The 20837-nt window shown below is 44.0% G+C and overlaps 1 protein-coding gene and 1 non-coding gene across 4 annotated transcripts in view; both read left to right on the top strand.

The window, feature by feature from the left end:
- ZNF81 (zinc finger protein 81) overlaps positions 1-20837 on the top strand; it is a 127296-nt gene that overhangs the window by 100194 nt on the left and 6265 nt on the right. The gene's annotated exons all lie outside the window — the stretch shown is intronic.
- On the top strand, positions 20376-20589 carry LOC122897724. The gene has a single exon (XR_006382599.1). It is a non-coding gene; the product is annotated as a small nucleolar RNA U3 (small nucleolar RNA).

Raw genomic sequence — 20837 nt, 5'->3', positions numbered from 1 at the left:
GTTCTTCTCATTTAGTGCCCTGAATATATCCTGCCAGCCTCTTCTGGCTTGCCAGGTCTCTGTGGACAGGTCTGACGTTATTCTGATGGGCTTCCCTCTGTAAGTAAGGAGCCTCTTTGCCCTGGCAGCTTTCAAGAGATTATACCTACAATTATAATTTCTCAATTTGACTATCAGGTGTCGTGATGTTTTTTTGGAGTGTATAATCTTGGGTGGAGACCGTTCAGCCTCTAGTACATGAACGCTGGTTTCATTCGCGAGATTCGGAAAGTTTTCATGAAGGACTTGTTCCACGACATCTTCTAGACTTCTCTCTTTCTCCTCCCCTTCAGGAATTCCAATAATTCTGACGTTGGAACGCTTCATGGCATCACTTATTTCCCTAATTCTGCTTTCGTGGGATCTAAGCTGTTTGTTCCAGGCTTCCTCCTGATCCTTTCTCTCTATCTGTTTGTCTTCCAGATCACTAATTCTATCTTCTGTCTCAGTTACCCGAGCTTTGAGAGAGTTTAGATTGGATTGGAACTCATTGAGAGCATTGTGGACCTCCTCCCTGGTAGCTTTAAGCTCCGCCCTAACATTGTGAACATCCTGTCTGGTCGCTTTCAGTTCGGCTCTAATCAATTCTGTTTGGTCATCCATGGCTTTCTCCAACCTAGCTATTGCCTGGATAATTGTTAGCCTGAATTCTCTTTCCGACATATTGTCTATGTTGATAGCCGTTAGCTCTATTGCGGAAGGTCCATCCTCTGTATTTTTCTTCTGTTGGGCATTCCTCCTCCTAGTCATTTTGGTGGGAGAAGACTGAACAGATGTAGCTGGATGTATCAACTCTGGTGCAGTCAAGGTGCACCCTGGAACACTTCCTGATCTCCGTCTCAGAGAGAAGCCTCAGTCTGGGTGCAGAAGCTGAATAAATTCCCCCTTGGACGCTGGCAGTGCAGGTTCCAAGTTAAAGACCCTGGGGGCGCAGGATCTTTTGCTCGTCCCCAAAGCCAAGGCAGTGGCGGCTGTCTGGGAGCTCCTGACCGCCAGAGAGGTTCCAAGCAGTGATCGCACACTGAGATTTTGCCGCCGGCCCGGGCTGGGAGTGCCCGGCTTGCGCGCACCTCTTTTCAGAGGCGGCTGTGGGTCGGGCGCGCCTCTGGGGCACTGAGAACGGGGCGCTGGTCCGTAAGCCGCAGGCTGGGCTTTTGCGCGCCTCTGTCCGGGGAAGAGTTTCGCGCGCGCGCGGCTTAGACTTTGAAACAATGGCCCGGGTCAAGAAGCGCCCCCGGGCCTTAGAAACCCAGGAGAGCTGGAGCGACGTGCGCGCGCATCTCAAGCTTTGTGGTAGGGCTAGCGCGCGTTCTGCAGACCGGCGCAGCTCCCATCCCCTCACAGGAGCCGGAACCCCCGCGCTCTGGGGCGAGCTGGCGGCTTAGGGACCAGGAGCCGGTTTCTCCGCCGCACTCTCTCTGCCTCCGCGCCGGGGAGGCCGTCTGGGACCTGGGACTTAAGCCCCTGTCCCTAGCCACCCCGATTCCCACAATTTGCCCCCGCGATCCTTTGCTCTTTTGGAGTGCTTTCAACCAGTCTCCGAGTTAATGCTGGTCCCCAGACGCAGGGCACTCTCGCTCGTATCGGGGTATTACTTTCGCACCGGTCGCCTCTGGTGGCTCCCTCCCCCTTTTGTTTATCTTCCGATATCAGTCCGCTGTTCCCATTCCGCTTTACCTGCTCACTGGCGTCTTCTGCTCCTGTAGAGATCCAGACGTGTATAATTCTGATCTCAGGCTGATTTCATGGGTGATCAGAGTTCTTTGGTAGGTAATCAGCTCACTTTGGGGTACCAGCTGAAAAGACGCCTCTTCCTAGTACCCCGCCATCTTGTCCCCCCAATGGATGGTATTTTGATAGGAATTGCATTAAATGTGTAGATTGCTTTAGGTAGCATAGACATTTTCACAATATTTATTCTTCCAATCCAGGAGCATGGAACATTTTTCCATTTCTTTGTGTCTTCCTCAATATCTTTCATGAGTACTTTATAGTTTTCTGAGTATAGATTCTTAGCCTCTTTGGTTAGGTTTATTCCTAGGTATCTTATAGTTTTGGGTGCAACTGTAAATGGGATTGACTCCTTAATTTCTCTTTCTTCTGTCTTCTTGTTGGTGTAGAGAAATACAACTGATTTCTGTGCATTGATTTTATATCCTGACACTTTACTGAATTCCTATATAAGTTCTAGCAGTTTTGGAGTGGAGTCTTTTGGGTTTTCCACATATAGTATCATATCATCTGCTAAGAGTGATAGTTTGACTTCTTCTTTGCCAATTTGGATGCCTTTAATTTCCTTTTGTTGTCTGATTGCTGAGGCTAGGACTTCTAGTACTATGTTGAATAGCAGTGGTGATAATGGACATCCCTGCCGTGTTCCTGACCTTAGCAGAAAAGCTTTCACTTTTTCTCCATTGAGAATGATAATTTGCAGTGGGTTTTTCATAGATGGCTTTGATAATATTGAGGTACGTGCCCTCTATCTCTACACTTTGAAGAGTTTTGATCAGGAATGGATGCTGTACTTTGTCAAATGCTTTTTCAGCATCTATTGAGAGTATCATATGGTTCTTGTTCTTTCTTTTATTAATTTCTTGTATCACATTGATTGATTTGCGGATGTTGAACCAACCTTGCAGCCCTGGAATAAATCCCACTTGGTCGTGGTGAATAATCCTTTTAATGTACTGTTGAATCCTGTTGGCTAGTATTTTGGTGATAATTTTCACATCTGTGTTCATTAAGGATATTGGTCTGTAGTTCTCTTTTTTGATGGGATCCTTGTCTGGTTTTGGGATCAAGGTGATGCTGGCCTCATAAAATGAGTTTGGAAGTTTTCCTTCCATTTCTTTTTTTTGGAACAGTTTCAGGAGAATAGGAATTAGTTCTTCTTTAAATGTTTGGTAGAATTCCCCCAGAGAGCCATCTGGCTCTGGGCTTTTGTTTGTTTGGAGATTTTTGATGACTGTTTCAATCTCCTTACTGGTTATGGGTCTGTTCAGGTTTTCTATTTCTTCCTGGTTTCGTTTTGGTAGTTTATATGTCTCTAGGAATGCATCCATTTCTTCCAGATTGTCAAATTTGTTGGCGTAGAGTTGCTCATAGTATGTTCTTATAATTGTCTGTATTTCTTTGGTGTTAGTTGTGATCTCTCCTCTTTCATTCATGATTTTATTTATTTGGGTCCTTTCTCTTTTCTTTTTGATAAGTCTGGCCAGGGGTTTATCAATCTTATTAATTCTTTCAAAGAACCAGCTCCTAGTTTCATTGAGTTGCTCTATTGGTTTGTTTTTTTTTTTTGGTTTCTATTTTATTGATTTCTGCTCTGATCTTTATGATTTCTCTTCTCCTGCTGGGTTTAGGGTTTCTTTCTTGTTCTTTCTCCAGATCCTTTAAGTGTAGGGTTAGGTTGTGTACCTGAGACTTTTCTTGTTTCTTGAGAAAGGCTTGTACCACTATATATTTTCCTCTCAGGTCTGCCTTTGTTTTGTCCCACAGATTTTGAACCGTTGTGTTTTCATTATCATTTGTTTCCATGAATTTTTTCAATTCTTCTTTAATTTCCTGGTTGACCCACTTATTCTTTAGAAGGATGCTGTTTAGTCTCCATGTATTTGGGCTCTTTCCAAATGTCCTCTTGTGATTGAGTTCTAGCTTCAGAGCATTGTGGTCTGAAAATAGGCAGGGAATGATCCCAAACTTTTGGTACCGGTTGAGACCTGATTTAGGACCCAGGATGTGATCTATTCTGGAGAATGTTCCATGTGCACTAGAGAAGAATGTGTATTCTGTTGCTTTGGGATGAAATGTTCTGAATATATCTGTGATGTCCATCTGGTCCAGTGTGTCATTTAAGGCCTTTATTTCCTTGTTGATCTTTTGCTTGGATGATCTGTCCATTTCAGTGAGGGGAGTGTTAACATCCCCTGCTATTATTCTATTATTGTGGATGTGTTTCTTTGCTTTTGTTATTAATTGGTTTATATAGTTGGCTGCGCCCACGTTAGGGGCATAGATATTTAAAATTGTTAGATCTTCTTGTTGTACAGATCCTTTGAGTATGATATAGTGTCCTTCCTCATCTCTTATTATAGTCTTTGACTTAAAATCTAATTGATCTGATAGAAGGATTGCCACTCCTCCTTTCTTCTGATGTCCATTAGCATGGTAAATTGTTTTCCACCCCCTCACTTTAAATCTGGAGGTGTCTTTGGGTTTAAAATGAGTTTCTTATAGGCAACATATAGATGGGTTTTGTTTTTTTATCCATTCTGATACCCTGTGTCTTTTGATTGGGGCATTTAGCCCATTAACATTCAGGGTAACTATTGAGAGATATGAATTTAGTGCCATTGTATTGCCTGTAAGGTGACTGTTGCTGTATATTGTCTCTGTTCCTTTCTGATCTACCATTTGTAGGCTCTCTCTTTGCTTAGAGGACCCCTTTCAATATTTCCTGTAGAGCTGGTTTGGTGTTTGCAAATTCTTTCAGTTTTTGTTTGTCCTGGAAGCTTTTAATCTCTCCTTCTATTTTCAATGATAGCCTAGCTGGATATAGTATTCTTGGCTGCATGTTTTTCTCGTTTAGTGCTCTGAAAATATCATGCCAGCTCTTTCTGGCCTGCCAGGTCTCTGTGGATAAGTCCACTGCCAATCTAATATTTTTACCATTGTATGTTACAGACTTCTTTTCCTGGACTGCTTTCAGGATTTTCTGTTTGTCACTAAGACTTGTAAATTTTACTATTAGGTGACGGGGTGTGGATCTAATCTTATTGATTTTAAGGGTGTTTCTCTGCACCTCCTGGATTTTGATGCTCGTTCCCTTTGCCATATTGGGGAAATTCTCTCCAATAATTCTTTCCAATATACCTTCTGCTCCCCTCTCTCTTTCTTCTTCTTCTGGAATCCCAATTATTCTAGTGTGGTTTCGTCTTATGGTGTCACTTGTCTCTCAAATTCTGCCCTCGTGGTCCAGTAGCTGTTTGTCTCTCTTTTGCTCAGCTTCTTTATTCTCTGTCATTTGGTCTTCTATATTGCTAATTCTTTCTTCTGCCTCATTTATCCTAGCAATCAGAGCCTCCATTTTTGATTGCACCTCATTAATAGCTTTTTTAATTTCAACTTGGTTTGATTTTAGTTCTTTTATTTCTCCAGAAAGGGCTTTTATATCTCCCGAGAGGGTTTCTCTAATATCTTCCATGCCTTTTTCGAGGCTGGCTAGAGCCTTGAGAATCGTCCTTCTGAACTCTAGATCTGACATATTACCAATGTCTTTATTGATTAGGTCCCTAGCCTTCGGTACTGCCTCTTGTTCTTTTTTTTGTGGTGAATTTTTCCATCTTGTCATTTTGTCCAGATAAGAGTATATGAAGGAACAAGTGAAATACTAAAAGGGTGGTAAAGACCCCAGGAATATATGCTTTAACCAAATCAGAAGAGATCCCAAATCGTGAGGGGGGAGAAAGGGAATAAAAAGAGGTTCAGAAAGAAAAAAAAAAGAAACAATTAAAAAAAGAAAATGAATGAAGAAAAAATATAAAAAAGAAAATATATATATATATATATATATTAGATAAACTAGTTTAAAAACGTTTAAAAAAGGGTAAAAGTTAAAAAAATTTAGCAGAGGAAGAGAGAAAAAAATTGAAAAAGAAAAAAAATTAAATTAACTGCAAGACTAAAGAATCGTGGGGAGAAAGCCATGAGTTCCGTACTTTGCTTTCTCCTCCTCTGGAATTCTGCTCTCCTTGGTATTGAACCTGCACTCCTTGGTAGGTGAACTTGGTCCTGACTGGATTTCTTGTTGATCTTCTGGGAGAGGGTCCTGTTGTAGTGATTCTCAAGTGTCTTTGCCCCAGGCGGAATTGCACCGCCCTTACCAGGGGCCATGCCGAGTAATCCCCCTCAGGTTCGCTTTTGGGAGCTTTGTTCCCTGAGCGCTTTCCGTAGAGTTCCGGAGGACGGGAATGAAGATGGCGGCCTCCCGGTCTTCCGGCCTGGAGGAGCCGAGAGCTCGGGGCCCCACTCCTCAGTGAGCCCTCAGAGAACAGCACCCATTTACTCCCGTCTCCCTGGCCTCCGGCCGCGCGCCAAGCTCACCGAGCCTGCGACTGGTTCAAGGTAACCCCGAGCTCTGAGCTCACTCCTTGGCTCTGTCTCTATAGCGGCTTCCTCGTTCTAATACCTGCAAGGTCTGCAACACTCAAACACCCCCGATCCTTCTGTGACCCTGCGGGACCTGAGGCCATGCTGACCCTGCGTGGGCTTCTCCCCAGTTTAACCTCTAGAGCAGTGTCCCTCAGCGGAACAGACTTTTAAAAAAAAGTCCTGATTTTGTGCTCCATTGCTCCGCCGCTTGCCGGGAGCCAGCCCCTCCTCCTGCAGTCTATCTTCCCGTCGCTTTGGATTCACTTCTCCGCCAGTCCTACCTTTCAGAATGTAGTTTTTCCAGCGAGGTAAATACAACACCAGGCAAAGTGGGTGCAAGGCAAGATTTATTAAAAACACTCTCCGGCGTAGTTTCAGGGCTCAGGAGAAGGGGAGCCAGGAAAGTTGTGCCAGGCGGAGGTGAGCACCCTCGGCCAAGGTCCCCGCGACTCTGGAAAGCAGAGTGGCGGAAGTCGCGCCCAAGGCAGGGAGAAGGGGGCTTTTAAGGGGCCTCGAGGGGAGTTCAGGGGTCTTTTGGCAAGGTTCCCTTATTTGGATATTTCGCCTGCTCGTCGGGGTCCCATTGGTCCACTGGAGCCGGGCGGGGGGGGGGGTGGTCTCAGATTCCCGCTTGTCAGGGTCCCATTGGTCCACAGGAGCCCGGGGCGGGAGGGTTTTCAGATTCCTGCTTGGGTCTTTGTTCTCCTGTCTGAGCTCAGATTTTGTGGTGGGGACTTTCGCTATCTTAAGTAGCCCCTTCTTTCTTCCAGCCCAACGTTCCGGCCTTTTGCTTTATATTAATGGGGCCAGGGGCGTTGACTCAGTTCTGGCTACTTCCTGCTGACCGGGGGGGGGGGGTGAGGGGGACAGAGCTTCGTCATAGGGTAGTCTGAAGTGGGCAGGCGAGAGTAGGGCTGAAGGAGGAGTTGATTGACGGACACTAGGGCAAGTTCTTGTAGGCGACCCTGCAGGCATTTGAAAAGACAGGGAGCAACTGGGACTAGAAGGAGGATTATGCATACAGGTCCCACCAAAGGGAGCAGCCAGGTTACCCAGGTGTAGGGGTCCAGGCCCCCAAAAGATGTGTCTCGCCGCCATGCTTGAATCCAATCCCTGAGTTCTTTGATCCTGGAGGTAACTATACCTGATTGGTTAACAAAGTAACAACATTCTTCATTTAAGTATAGGCAGGTCCCCCCTTTTTTGGCAGTCAGAAGGTCTAAGGCCCATCGGTTCTGCAGAACTAAGGCCGCCAGGCTGGTAACTTGGGTCTGTAGGGCTGTGAAGGAGTCAGCAATCCATTCCATGTCATCATTCAGGGTTTGGGAGAGTTTGTAATAAAAGTCTATAGAAGTTCCTATCCCCTCTGTTCTGGTTGCCACCCCTGTGGCTATTCCTGCCCCTATTATGAATGGAAGGAAGGCAGCCCTTCCTCCACGGTGCTGGGGGAATAGGATGGATTGCAGCTGGGATTCAGAGTAGATGGTGGTAGAAGGAGATAGTAGAATGAATATACAGCCTAGAGAGTCATTAGTGGTCAGGCAGCAATAGGTTCCCTGAGGGCATGAGAGAAATATTCTCGAGGGAGTACAGTACGGGAGGGAGGAGTTAATGATGTTGGCAGCTGCAGTGGTAAGGGGGAGGACACGTTAATAATAGGTATGTTTCCCCTGATGGGGCCGATATGGACCGTATTATTTGTGGCCGTGGAGTTGGGGAATGGCCAGTCAATAGGGAGGGGTATCCCTACAATGTTGGAACGTGTTGAAAAGGGGAACAGATCCAGCAGTCACTGTCACCATTCTTCGACACATTTTGCCATAGGTTGTAACTAGAGTTCAGGAGGGCCACTGTCAGTTGTTTGGTGGTAGGGAATTTTTGGATGCTACCAAGATTGATGCCCTTATAGACTGGGTCGCTGGGTGTTTGGAGTCGTTTAGTCAGGTCCGTGACCGCTGTTTTAATGCGTTCGTGGCTAGCCTGGTCCTGGACTCCCCCCCCCCCCGCCCGCCGTGAGAGAGACCGACATGACCCAGATAGGTCCAGCAAACTTTTCCAGACCTGGGGTAGATGTTGCAGGGGGCAAAACCGCATTTGGCTTTCACGAGGTCAGAGACCCAATAGGTTTTCTGGTCATACGTACAGGTTGTTTTTTTTCCCCGGTATCAGGTTGCAGGCATGTAAGTAAAGGCTGAAAAATAGCGAGAGGTACCTAAACCCCTCATGCAGCTAGACTCACATGGATCTGCCTGGTTTGTCTAGATTAGAAGGAATATGAGAAGGGGCCCTAACCAAGCTGAGTTTGGTGGGGCCTGCCATCTGGGAAGTCCAATCAGTATCTGTGGGTGCCCGTTTGAGATTGTTGATATGTACCCATGCAGAGTGCCCCAACAGTTTCGCAGCAGTTGGGGTGGTAAGGACAACCGTATAAGGTCCGGTCCACCGGGTTTGTAAGGAGCCTGGCCACAAGCTTTTGAAGAGACCTGGTCCCCAGGAGATAGATCTCATATATCCCCTTGGGAAGCATGGTCGCTTGGGGCTGGGATGACAGTGTCGGCGTGGGCGGTTAAGAGAGCTCTGAAGGGGCACACAATTGGGCCTTAGAGGGGGTAACTCGATATCCCTTGGCCCCCAGGAAGTTAAGTAGGGCAGAGGTGTCATCCTGGGAGACCGAGAGGGAGGGGCTACAGAGGAGGAGGTCATCCACATATTGGAGTACTGGCCTTAAGGACGCACTGCTGTAAGTCTGTAGTCAAAGCCTGGCCGAAAACGTGGGGGCTGTCCCTGAACCCCTGGGGTAGGACAGTCCAAGTTAGTTGTCCAGAAGCATGCGTGTCAGGATCCTCCCAGGTGAAGGCAAAAAGAAAATAGGAATCAGGGTGCAAGGGGACGGTAAAAAAGCCATCCTTTAGGTCCAGTACTGTAAAGTGAGAGGTGTTTGGGGGAACGTGAAACAATAGGGTATAGGGATTAGGAACGACTGTGTGGAGGGGGACCACAGCCTCGTTGATAAGCCTAAGGTCTTGTACCAGTCGATAAGCCCCCGAGGGCTTGCATACTGGGAGGATAGGGGTGTTACAGGGGGAACTGATGGGGATCAGGAGTCCCTGACGTTCTATGATAGGTTTCAGGCCCCGGCGGTGGGCTAAGGAAATAGGAAACTGAGCTCGAGAGGTAAACTTGGAGTTATCCTTAAGCTGTACTTTAACTGGGGTAAGGTGGGAAGCGATGATGGGCTCTGAGGTGTCCCACACCTGAGGATCTACAGTGGGTAGGTCATCTGGAGCGGGGGTTGAGGGAGTGGAAAGGTGTAGGATGAGACGGATTGAGGTGGAGGGAGAGGAGGAAGTGGAGAGGCAGATAGTTGCCCTCAGTTTCTGGAGAATGTCCCTCCCCAGTAGAGGGACCGGGCAGGAAGGAATCACTAGGAACGAGTGGGAGAAGGGGAACCCATCCAGGCTACAGGTAAGGGGAAGGGTCACCTTAGGATTGGAGGAGGTCCCATCGATCCCCATAACAGTAATTGGTGAGGTTCGAGTAAGTCCCGAATAGGAAGGCAGAACAGAGTAGGTAGCCCCCGTGTCCAGCAGAAAGGAAATGGACTTATCCGCTACCTGGAGCGTGACACTGGGCTCGGCCTGGGTGAGAGGGGTGGCCGGGTCTGGGCTTCGTCAGTCATCCCCCAATCTGAGCAGTTGAAAAGCCAGACTTACTGTCTCAGGGGCTCCCCCATGTTGAGGAGCCGAAGATACCCCAAGGTTAGGGCAGTTGGATTTCCAGTGGCCCATCAAATGGCAAGGCTGAGTTGGCAGCTTTGGATTGGGGCACTGGCGAGCCCAATGTCCCTCAGCCCTGCATTTGAAACAGGCCCCCGGGGGGGTGCGATTGGTTGCCCCTCTCTGTAGGCTCCCGGAGCCGGCTGGCCGCAGGGCTGCTACCAAGCTTGGGTCTGCAACTGAACCTTTTGCTGGAGTCCGGCTTGTCGTTTAAGCTCAGCCGCCTCCTCACGGGAATTAAAGACCTTAAATGCCATTTTACCCAAGTCAGAAATGGGGGTCTGAGGGCCCTCCTCAGCCTTTTTTAACTTTCTCCGTATATCCGATGCCGATTGAGAGATAAAATGAGTAGCCAGTACCGTGGCCTCTGCAGGAGAGTGGGGTCCAAGCAAGTGTACTGGGTTAAAGCCTTGGTCAATCGGTTAAAAAACATGGCGGGGTTTTTGTCAGGGGCCTGGACAATCTCCCTAATCTTGTCGTAATTAATGGCCTTATTAGAGGCTGCCTGCATGCCGGCTATGAGACATTGGACCATGCAGTCGCGGCTCCAGTGGCCATCTTGGCCATCCCAACCTGGTTCTACAGCTGGGACCACCTGGGCTCCAACTGGCATGGCAGCATCATGAGATGGACCTGATCTGCGTGCTCCCGGGCAGCAGCCTGGATGCGTTCCCTCTCCTCTGTAGTGAGGGTGGTGGTCTGGAGCACATGTAAATCATGCCAGGTAAGGTCATAGGCTTGGGCCAGACATTGGACTTCTTTGATATAGTTATCTGGATTGGCTGAAAAGGAGCCCAGATGTTTCTCAATTTGGGAAAGGTCTTGTAGAGAGAAGGGCCATGAACTTGAACAACTTCCTCAACTCCAGCAACCTCCCTTAGGGGGCAGACTAAATCAGGGGAGGGTTTTCGAGCCCTAGTGCGTGTGGAGATGGGAGGAGAGGCTGGAGGGGTTGTGAGGGGAGGTTCGGGGGGTGCCGCATCAGGAGCGAACTCAGGTTTTGGGGGTTGAGGGGGATGAGACGGGGGTCGGGGTGGAAGGGACCGAAATGGGGGTGGTTGGAGCAGGGGGGTTAGGGGGCGTAAGGAGAGAGGGACCTTGGGGTAGGGGATTGCGGTAAGGAGGAGGAGGAACCGGGGGCCCTCTTGGTGGGTGGGTGAAGCTCTCCGGAGGTTCAGAGAGGGGAGACAGGGAGGAGAGGTCCGGGTCTTTGGGAGCAGTAGGTGGCAGGGTAGGGGGAGGGGGGCGCCAGTTCAGAAATCCTGAACATAAGGGACCTTGGCCCATCTGCCTTGGTGTCTGCTGAGGTTATTTAGGTGCATGAAAATCTGATAATTAAACATGCCTTCCAGAGGCCATTGGGACTGATTGTCTAATCGGTATTGTGGCCAAGCGACAGTACAGTAATGTCGTTTTCGCAGGTCCTGGTCCAGTTCCAGGGTTTTAAGATTGGCCAACAGGCCTAAAACACCCCCAGGATGTTTTAGGGTCGAATTTGGATTGGGAGGTCCCCACGATTCGTTGCCGGGCAACCTGAGGGCTGGAGGAAGGCGTCCCCTTGTCCACCACTGGGTTGCGGAAAAACTGTATCGACTGCCGTAGAGGTTAGGACGTCTCCCAGCCTCTTGGAGTCATGGAGGTCACCTGGTGACCGGTGGGGTCCACCCTGACACGGCCGCGATTAGGGCAGGGCTTTCCGGAAGGAAGCGCGGAATTGGGGGGAAACTCACCATGGCTTCAGAAGTGGCGTTCGGAAAGGCGTGTCCGGGTCCAGTTAAGGAGAGAGCCTCCCCACTGGGGTGGGGACTCAATCTCCTTCCCGGGTGCCGGCACCAAATGTAAAGTTTTTCCGGCGAGATAAACACAACACCAGGCAAAGTGGGTGCAAGGCAAGATTTATTAAAAACACTCTCTGGTGAAGTTTCAGGCCTCAGGAGAAGGGGAGCCAGGAAAGTTGCGCCGGGAGGAGGTGGGCACCCTCGGCCAAGGTCCCCGCGACTCTGGAAAGCAGAGTGGCGGAAGTCACGCCCAAGGCAGGGAGAAGGGGGCTTTTAAGGGGCCATGAGGGGAGTTCAGGGGTCTTTTGGCAAGTTTCCCTTTTTTTGATATTTCGCCTGCTTGTTGGGGTCCCATTGGTCCACTGGAGCCTGGGGCAGAGGGTCTCAGATTCCCGCTTGTCAGGGTCCCATTGGTCCATGGGAGCCCGGGGCGGGAGGGTTTTCAGATTCCTGCTTGGGTCTTTGTTCTCCTGTCTGAGCTCAGGTTTTGTGGTGGGGACTTTCGCTATCTTAAGTAGCCCCTTCTTTCTGCCAGCCCAACACAGAAAGTGGTTGATTTTCTGTTTCTAGAACTGCTGTTCTTCTCTACGATCTCCCGATGGATTTGCAGGTGTTTGCAATCTTTAGATAAGCTATCTAGCTGATCTCCTGCTACCTGAAGTAGTCTTAGCCTGCTACTTCTCCGCCATCTTGACTCCTCTCCCCTGGACCTGGAATTTTCTTGATGGGAAAGTTTTTTTGTTTTGTTTTTTTTAGGCAGAGAGAATAAGACAGAGCACAAGCAGGGTAAGGGGCAGACGGAGAATCAGACTCCCTGCTGAGTAGGGAGCCTGATAATGTGGTGATACAGGGCTCAATTCCAGGACTCCGGAATCATGACCTGAGCCAAAGGCAGATGCTTAACTGACTGAGCCACCCAGGCACCCCAGGAAAGTTTGAATAACAAATTCGATTTCTGTAATAGACAGGGTTATTCAGATTTTTCTCTTTCATCTTTTGTCAGACATAGTAAGTTGTATTTTTCAAGAAACTTGGTATAAATCAAGGTGGTTGCATGTTGTTGAAGTCTGTTGCTTTACTGAATTGTAGTCTACTTGTTCAATCAATTATTTGTCATTTTAGGGGATAAAAACTGGCAGAGATTTTAAAGTTTATATGGATATGGAAAGGCCTTAGAATAGCCAATAGCGGTCTTGAAAAAGAAGGAAAAGTATTAATTAAGATTTATTGTAAAGCTACAATAATCCAGATAGTGTGGTTTTGATGTAAGGACAAACATATATAAATGGAATAGAAGAGAGAGTCCAAAAATAGACCCACACATATATGGACAACTGAGTTTTGACAAAGGTACAATTCAGTGGGGGAAGGGAATTTTGTTTTTGAACAAATTGTGCTGGGACAAATGGGTATCAGTACTGGAAGAAAAATACCCTTGACCCATACTTCACACCATATATAAAAATAACTCGGGGCGCCTGGGTGGCTCAGTGGGTTAGAGCCTCTGCCTTTGGCTCGGGTCATTGTCCCAGGGTCCTGGGATCGAGCCCCGCATCGGGCTCTCTGCTCTGCAGGGAGCCTGCTTCCTCCTCTCTCTCTCTCTCTCTGCCTGCCTCTCTGCCTATTGTGATCTCTGTCAAATAAATGAATAAAATCTTTTTTAAAAAAATAAAATAACTTGAGTTTAATATGATTAAATTCTTTCTATTAGACCAACTCATCTAACAGATATAAACTGTTAACTATGATAAATACACTTTAAAAACTACTGAAAGACAAATACCATATGATTTCACTCATATGTGGAATTTAAGAAACAAAACAGATGAACATATGGAGAGGGGAAAAAAGAGAGTGAAGCAAACCATAAGAGACTAGAAAACAAACTGAGGGTTGATGGGGGAGGTGGGTGGGGGTGGGTAAATAGGTAATAGGTATCAAGGAGGACACTTGTTATGATGAGCACTGGGTGTTGTATGTAAGTGATTTATCACTAAATTCTGCTCCTGAAACCAATATTACACTATACTTTAACTAACTAGAATTTAAATAAAAACTGGGGGGAGAAAAACTACTGAAGGAACTGGATAGTGACCAAGGGGAATTTTTCTGGGTCATCTTATATTGAGTAATTTTGGATTTTTACACCAAATATTATCAGGGTTATATTATAGTAACACCATTTTCTGTTACAGTAGGCAGCTTTTGTCATAGTAGGCTGCTAACTAGGTTAGACTCAAACCGGAGATGCTGTCTCACTTATGGTGGGTAGCAACTTAGATCTCTGTTCAGACTTGTTCTAACTTCTAACTCCTCTTCAAAATCTGCCTGCTTTTGTTTACTCTACTAGTACATGTTTTGTTTTGTTTTTCTAGAGAATATAGATTTTTTTTAGGAGCTTGTTTCTCCATACTAGAGGTGGAACTCTTACAATTGATTGTTGTGCATTGAACCTGTATTCTGAGACCTTGCTAATAAATTCATGTATTAATTCTAGTGAGTAATTTTGTAAATTCCTTAAATTTTTTGCATCAATTACCATGTCTTTTTATCATTTACTTTTTAGTCTGCATGCCCTTTTTTAAATTTTATCTTGAGAGCAAAAGTTTTCAGTCTTTCAGCATTGAATATATTAGCTGTGGTTTTCGTTAGATGTCCTTTATTAACTTGTGGCAATTTCTTTCTATTCCTAGTTTGATGAAGGTCTTTAACATGAATGGGTATTAGATTTCCTGGGTGCTTTTTTTGCATTGGGATGAACATTTTATTCTGCTGGTATGGTGAATTTCACAGATTTTCAGATGTTAAACTGACATTGCCTTACTGGGACAAACCCTACTTGATCATGATTATTAACTTTTTTTATGTATTTCTTGAATCAGTTTGCAATAATTGGTAAGGATTTTTAGCTCTGTGTTTAAGTGAGGTATTAGTATTCAGTTTTAGGGGATATTTTGTTTATAATATCTTTGATTTTACTATCATATTAATGCTAGTCTCATAAAATGATCTGGAAAATTTCATGCCCACCTTATCTTCTGAAAGAGTTTGTGTAAAGTTGCTATATTTGCTAGGAACTTTTAATGTTCATTCCTCTGTTTTGTGATTTTGTGTAATATTGCTTTAAATTTTATAATTTTTCTTTAAATAGATGATAAAATATGCCAGTGAACTCATATGGATCTGAAGTTTTCTTTGTGGGATCACCTTTAATTTTGAAATTCAGTGTCTTTAACAGATACGGAAATATTCAGATTTTCAATTTCTTATTTTGATTTCTTTGAATTTGTACATCTTATCTATTTTACCAAATTATTTGGCATGTGGTTGTTTCATAATATTCCTGTATCATTGTTTTAATGTCTGTTTTATCTTCCACAATATACTCTCTTTCTCTGAAATTGATAAAACTTCAGTTCAGCAGGAATATATTAAAAATCTATCTTTTTATGCACTTAATAGCATAGCTTCAAGATATATAAAGTAAACATTGACAGTGCTAAAAGAAGAAACAGAAAAAATGTGTAATCATAGTTACAGATTTTAACATATCTATCTCTATAACTGATTTTCGTCTGTTTAGAGACCAAAGAACCTTTAAAGATATAGAAGATTTGAGGAGAGCCTAGGTGGCTCAGTTGGTTGAGCATTGGGCTCTTGATTTGGGCTCAGGTCATAGTCTCGGGGTTATGGGATTGAACCCCACATTGGGCTCCACACTCAATGGGGAGTCCACTTGAGATTCTCTCTGTCCCTCTCCTTCTGCTCCTCCCCCTCCCACACATGCTATCTCTCCCTCTCTAAAATAAATAAATAAATATTTTAAAAAACAATAGAAGATTTGAACATGATAAACCAATGTGACCTAATTAACATACAACAGGTCACTACATCCCACAACTGTAGAATATACACTTTTGAAGTGCATATGGCATATGGAGCAAAATAAACCCAATTTTAGGATATAAGGCTAATTGTAACAGATTCCAAAGGATTGAACTCAAATGTTAAATGTTCTCTAATTACTGTTGAAATAAATTAAAACTGGACAGAAAGACACCAGAAAATATCCAAATGTTTGGAAAGTAAGCAACAAACATGGAAATATCCCGAAAGTCAAAGAAGAAATCACAGTGGAATTAGAAACTGTTTTGAGCAGAATGATAATGGAAATATGGCACATCAGAACATCAGAACTTGTGGGATGAAGCTGAAGCACTACTCGGATAGAAATATATTGGTTTATGGGGCACCTGAGTGGCTCAGTGGGTTAAAGCCCCCCTTCGGCTCAGGTCATGATCCCTAGGGTCCTGGGATCAAGCCCCACATCAGCTCAATTGCGGGGCGCCTGGGTGGCTCAGTGGATTAAGCCTCTGCCTTCAGCTCAGGTCATGGTCTCAGGGTTCTGGGATCGAGCCCCACATTGGGCTCTCTGCTCAGCGGGGAGCCTGCTTCCCCCCTGCCCGACTTTGCCTGACTCTGCCTGCTTGTTATTTCTGTCTGTCAAATAAATAAATAAAATGTTAAAAAATAATTAATTAAATAAATAAAATCTTAAAAAAAAGAAATATATTGGTTTATATATGTCTACCAGAAAATTAGAAAGTTTGGTGATTAGAATTATTAGAAAAATTGGTGATCTAACTTTGCAACTCAGGACATAAAATAATGAAAACTAACAAAGCCAAAACTTGGTTCTTTGAAAAGGTTAATACAACTGATAAATCTTTAACAAGACTAATCAAGAAAAAGAATGAGAAAACACAGATTATTAATGCCACAAATGGAAAAAGAAATGTCACTACAAATCCTACATCTATCAAAAGGATATTAAAAAGATATTATTACCAACCATTCCCAATACATTTTATAATTGAGACTAGATGGACACAGTCCTAAAAATCACAAATTACAAGGAATACCACAAAAAGAAAGAAAAAAAATCTTAGTAGTCTTTATATATTGAAAATATTAATTTATAACTTAAAATCTTTCTGCAGGGGTACCTGGGTGGCTCAGTCAGTTAAATGTCTCTTGGTTTTCTTTAGGGTCATGAGCTCAGGGCCAAGGGATCAAGCCCTATGTCAGGCTCCACACTCAGTGCAGTCCGTTTGAGATTCTCTTTTTCTCTCCTTCTGCCTCTGCTCCTCCCCCTGCATGTGCCCCCCCCATAATTAAATAAATAAAATCTTTAAAATAAAATAAAGTCTCCCTACAAACAAGCTCCCAGTCCACATGACTTCATTGGTGTTTCTTCCTGTTATTTAAAGAAGGAATAATGCCAATCTCATTCAAGTTCTTTTGGAGACAAAGAGAGAGAGAACACTTCCCATCCCATTTGATAGTAAGTGGAACGGTATTAGAATGAAGAATTACACTCCTTCAAAAAGATATTAAGAAAGTGAGTAGGGGGATGCCTGGATGGCTCAGTAGGTAAAGCCGCTGCCTTTGGCTCAGGTCATGATCCCAGGGTCTTGGGATCGAGTCCCGCATTGGGCTCCTTGCTCGGCAGGGAGCCTGCTTCTCTCGCTGCCTCTGCCTGCCTCTCTGCCTGCTTGTGTGTACTCTCTCTCTCTCTCTCTCTCTCTCTCTGGCAAATAAATAAAATCTTTTAAAAAAGAAAAAAAGAGGGGACGCCTGGGTGGCTCAGTTGGTTGGACGACTGCCTTCGGCTCAGGGCGTGATCCTGGAGTCCCGGGATCGAGTCCCACATCAGGCTCCCAGCTCCATGGGGAGTCTGCTTCGCTCTCTGACCTTCTCCTCGCTCATGCTCTCTCTCACTGTCTCTCTCTCTCAAATAAATAAATAAAATCTTTAAAAAAAAAAAAAAGAAAAAAAGAAAGTGAGTAGGAAGCCACAAACTGGAAGAAGATGAATGCAATACATAGATTTGATAAATGACTTATATTCAGAATATATAATGAACTCTTAGAAATCAAAAAGAGAAAGGCAGACAACCCAGTAGTAAAAGAAATGGGTAAGAGACATGAGTAGGTACTTTAAAAAAAGAGGTATCCAGGGACACCTGGGTGGCTCAGTGGGTTAAGCCTCTGCCTTTGGCTCAGGTCATGGTCTCAGGGTCCTGGGATCGAGCCCCACATCGGGCTCTCTGCTCAGCGGGGAGTCTGCTTCCCCCTCTCTCTATGCCTGCTTCTCTGCCTACTTGTGATCTCTCTGTCAAATAAATAACTAAGTTAAAATCTTTTTTAAAAAGAAGTATCCAAATAAATGGTCATTATGTATATGAAAAGGTGCTGCACATTACTACTTATCCAGGAAATGAAAATCAAGCCCCAATGGGACAACCCTGCACAGACACATACACATAAAAGAATGGATATAATTAGAAAGACTTACAGTATCAAGTGTTAATGAGTATTTGGAGCAACTGGAGTTTACATATGTCGATGGTAGGAATGTAAATACTTTGAACCACTTTGGGAAACAGGCAGTACCTAATGGTGCTAAATGTATAGCTGTCCTGTATCCCAGCAATGCCACTCCTAGGCATTTACTTAAGAGAAATGAATACATATGTCCACCAAAAGAAAGGTACAGAATGTTCATATCAGCATTAGCATAATTGCCAAGAACATGAAACACCCTAAGTGTCCATAAACAGGAGAATGGATTACTGTTGTATTGTTTTCTTACAATATGATAATACACAGCAATGAAAAAGAAAGAGCTACTGACACACACAAGAGCTTGGATGAATCTCAAGAAATTTATTGAACAGAAAAGCCCTGTGTGCAGATGAATACACGCTGTATATATAGCTCAACTTATGTAAAGTTCAAAGATAAGCAAAACTAATCTCTGATGATAAGTGAATAGTGGTCTATGATCAGAGTGGTAGTTATCTCTGAGAGTCAGTGATTGACCAGGAAGAGCTGCAATGGAACTTTCTGGAACAATTAAAATGTTTTATATTTTCATCTAGATGGTGGTTACATGGTTATATATGTATAAAAAATTCACTGAGCTCTGCAGTTAAGATCTGAATTGTACTATGTAGAAATAAGCTCAATTTTTTAAAAACAAAGAATTTCTTAAACACATCTTATGAGCCTATGAGATTATTTCTTGGAGATATTTATATAGAAATGGTATTACTTGATCATTGGGATATACATGCAGTGCACTAAGTATGCCCATTTCATTACATCTATGTCAACACTTGGAATTATGTGCATTTCTTATTTTGTGGCCCATCTAATGAATATAAAGTGGTATTGTTTCTTGCACTTTCTCTTTTTTTAAGATTTTATATATTTATTTGAGAGTGTGAGAGAGAACATAAGAGAGACAACACGAGTTGGGGGCAGAAGGCAGAGGGAGAAGCAGACTCCCCACCAAACAGGGATCCCAGTGTGGGACTTGAGCCCAGGCCCCTGAAATCATGGCCTGCCCTGAAGGATGACCCTTATCTGACTGAGCCAACCAGGCACCCTGTTTTTTGCTCTTTCTGATATCAGTTATCCATTCGGGTTTCCCCTTCAGTGAATTAGCTTGTTCCTATTATTTCATCTTTTCTAATGATATAGTTGTTTTCTCCTTGATTTACAGCTAATCTGCTCATTTTCTTTTCCACAGAGGCTTTACCCCCACTGAGGTGCCCCTGGTTATGGGTGTTATTTACTATCTTCTGAATAGTTGTTCCTATAGGAATTAACTCAAAAGAGTCTTCCGTTCAACACTTAAGCTTTTGATTTATATTCTGATGACTTCTATGCTGACACCACTAGTTGCTATATTATAACTGGATTCTAGTACCAAATTTACGTGCATACTAGCCAATTGCCATAGACTATTTTACTTTATTTATCCTTCCTTAGTATGTGAAGAATTGGCATCATCATTGCCCACATCAGGAATCCTCTGACAAAATCACAAATTTTGTCAGATTCTGTTTCTTATTTCTTCCCTCTTTGTTATCTTCTCTTACTAATTACTTTGCATTTCCTTTTTTTTAAAGAATACTATCCAGATACACTCTCATCTTAATTCCTAGTGGCATCACCCAAAAGCAGATCTGTATTTTCTTATGCATGGCTTCTTTTATTCCTAATGAGATTTGCAGATTCATTTCTTCTATCTAGTCCATCCTAAATGCTCCTGATAGATTTCATTACCTAAAACATTGCATTTATCTTTGTCACTGGCTTTACGAAGTAAACTTACAATTATTCCCTATTATATAACACATGACCAGTGTGGCCCATGTAGTTCCAGTTCAAGTTGTATCCATACAGTTCCTTAATTCATGCATTCCTCAAATTTTCACCTGATCTTTAATGCCTACCATAGATGAAGTTCGTCTCTGCATCCAGGATCTTTATTATCTTTTATTCTGCCTATCCAGGTAATAGACACTTTCCTATAGATTCATTTTGGGTTATTATCTATTCCATGAGATGGCAAATTTATTGCCCTTCTCAGTTTCTGTTCCCCTGCCCCTCAGATCCTTCTGCCCCTAGTAATTTTTGGAAGTCCTTGAAAATAATAAGAGTAGGTTATTTTCAGTGTTTGAACATTAAGCATGAAGGGAACACTTAACACTATTAACTCACTGAATTTGTGGAGGATAAAAATATAAGAGGATTTTGCTATATTTCGGAGGGACTTTCAAAAGACTATATTTTCAGGGCTGATTTCTATAGTTTGTTACTAGAGAAGTCTCTCTGAATGTGCAGAGTATCCGAAACCACGAGGAGGAGGCACAGTGTTCTCTCCTGAGCGTGAAGCCGGCTTTTGGTGTTGCTTTTTGTAACTGCCATTTGCTGTTGATGATGATCGTTCTTCTCTCCCTTCCGGAGGGACTTTTAAAAACTCTACTGAGAGGTTTCAGTAGAACACAGACTGTAATTGGAAAGTAAAAGCAGCAGCACCAGATAATAAGAGTTTCCTGCTTAGGCATTGTATTTCTATTATGATAGAAATCCATTAAAATGAATAGCACAGAAAGTGTCTACTGTTGAGCTTTAGGGAAAAAAAGTCTCCCTAGCACTATGATCAGATTAATTTTTCAAAGCAAAAGGCTTAAACTGCTTAATGAAGCATAAGTACATGTTCAAATGGCACAAAAGAAGGT

The sequence above is a fragment of the Neovison vison genome, chromosome X (assembly GCF_020171115.1).
Source record: "Neovison vison isolate M4711 chromosome X, ASM_NN_V1, whole genome shotgun sequence".
Taxonomy (NCBI): Eukaryota; Metazoa; Chordata; class Mammalia; order Carnivora; family Mustelidae; genus Neogale; species Neogale vison.
The sequence above is the reverse complement of the archived record's forward strand: the minus strand, read 5'-3'. Positions and strand labels throughout refer to the sequence as shown.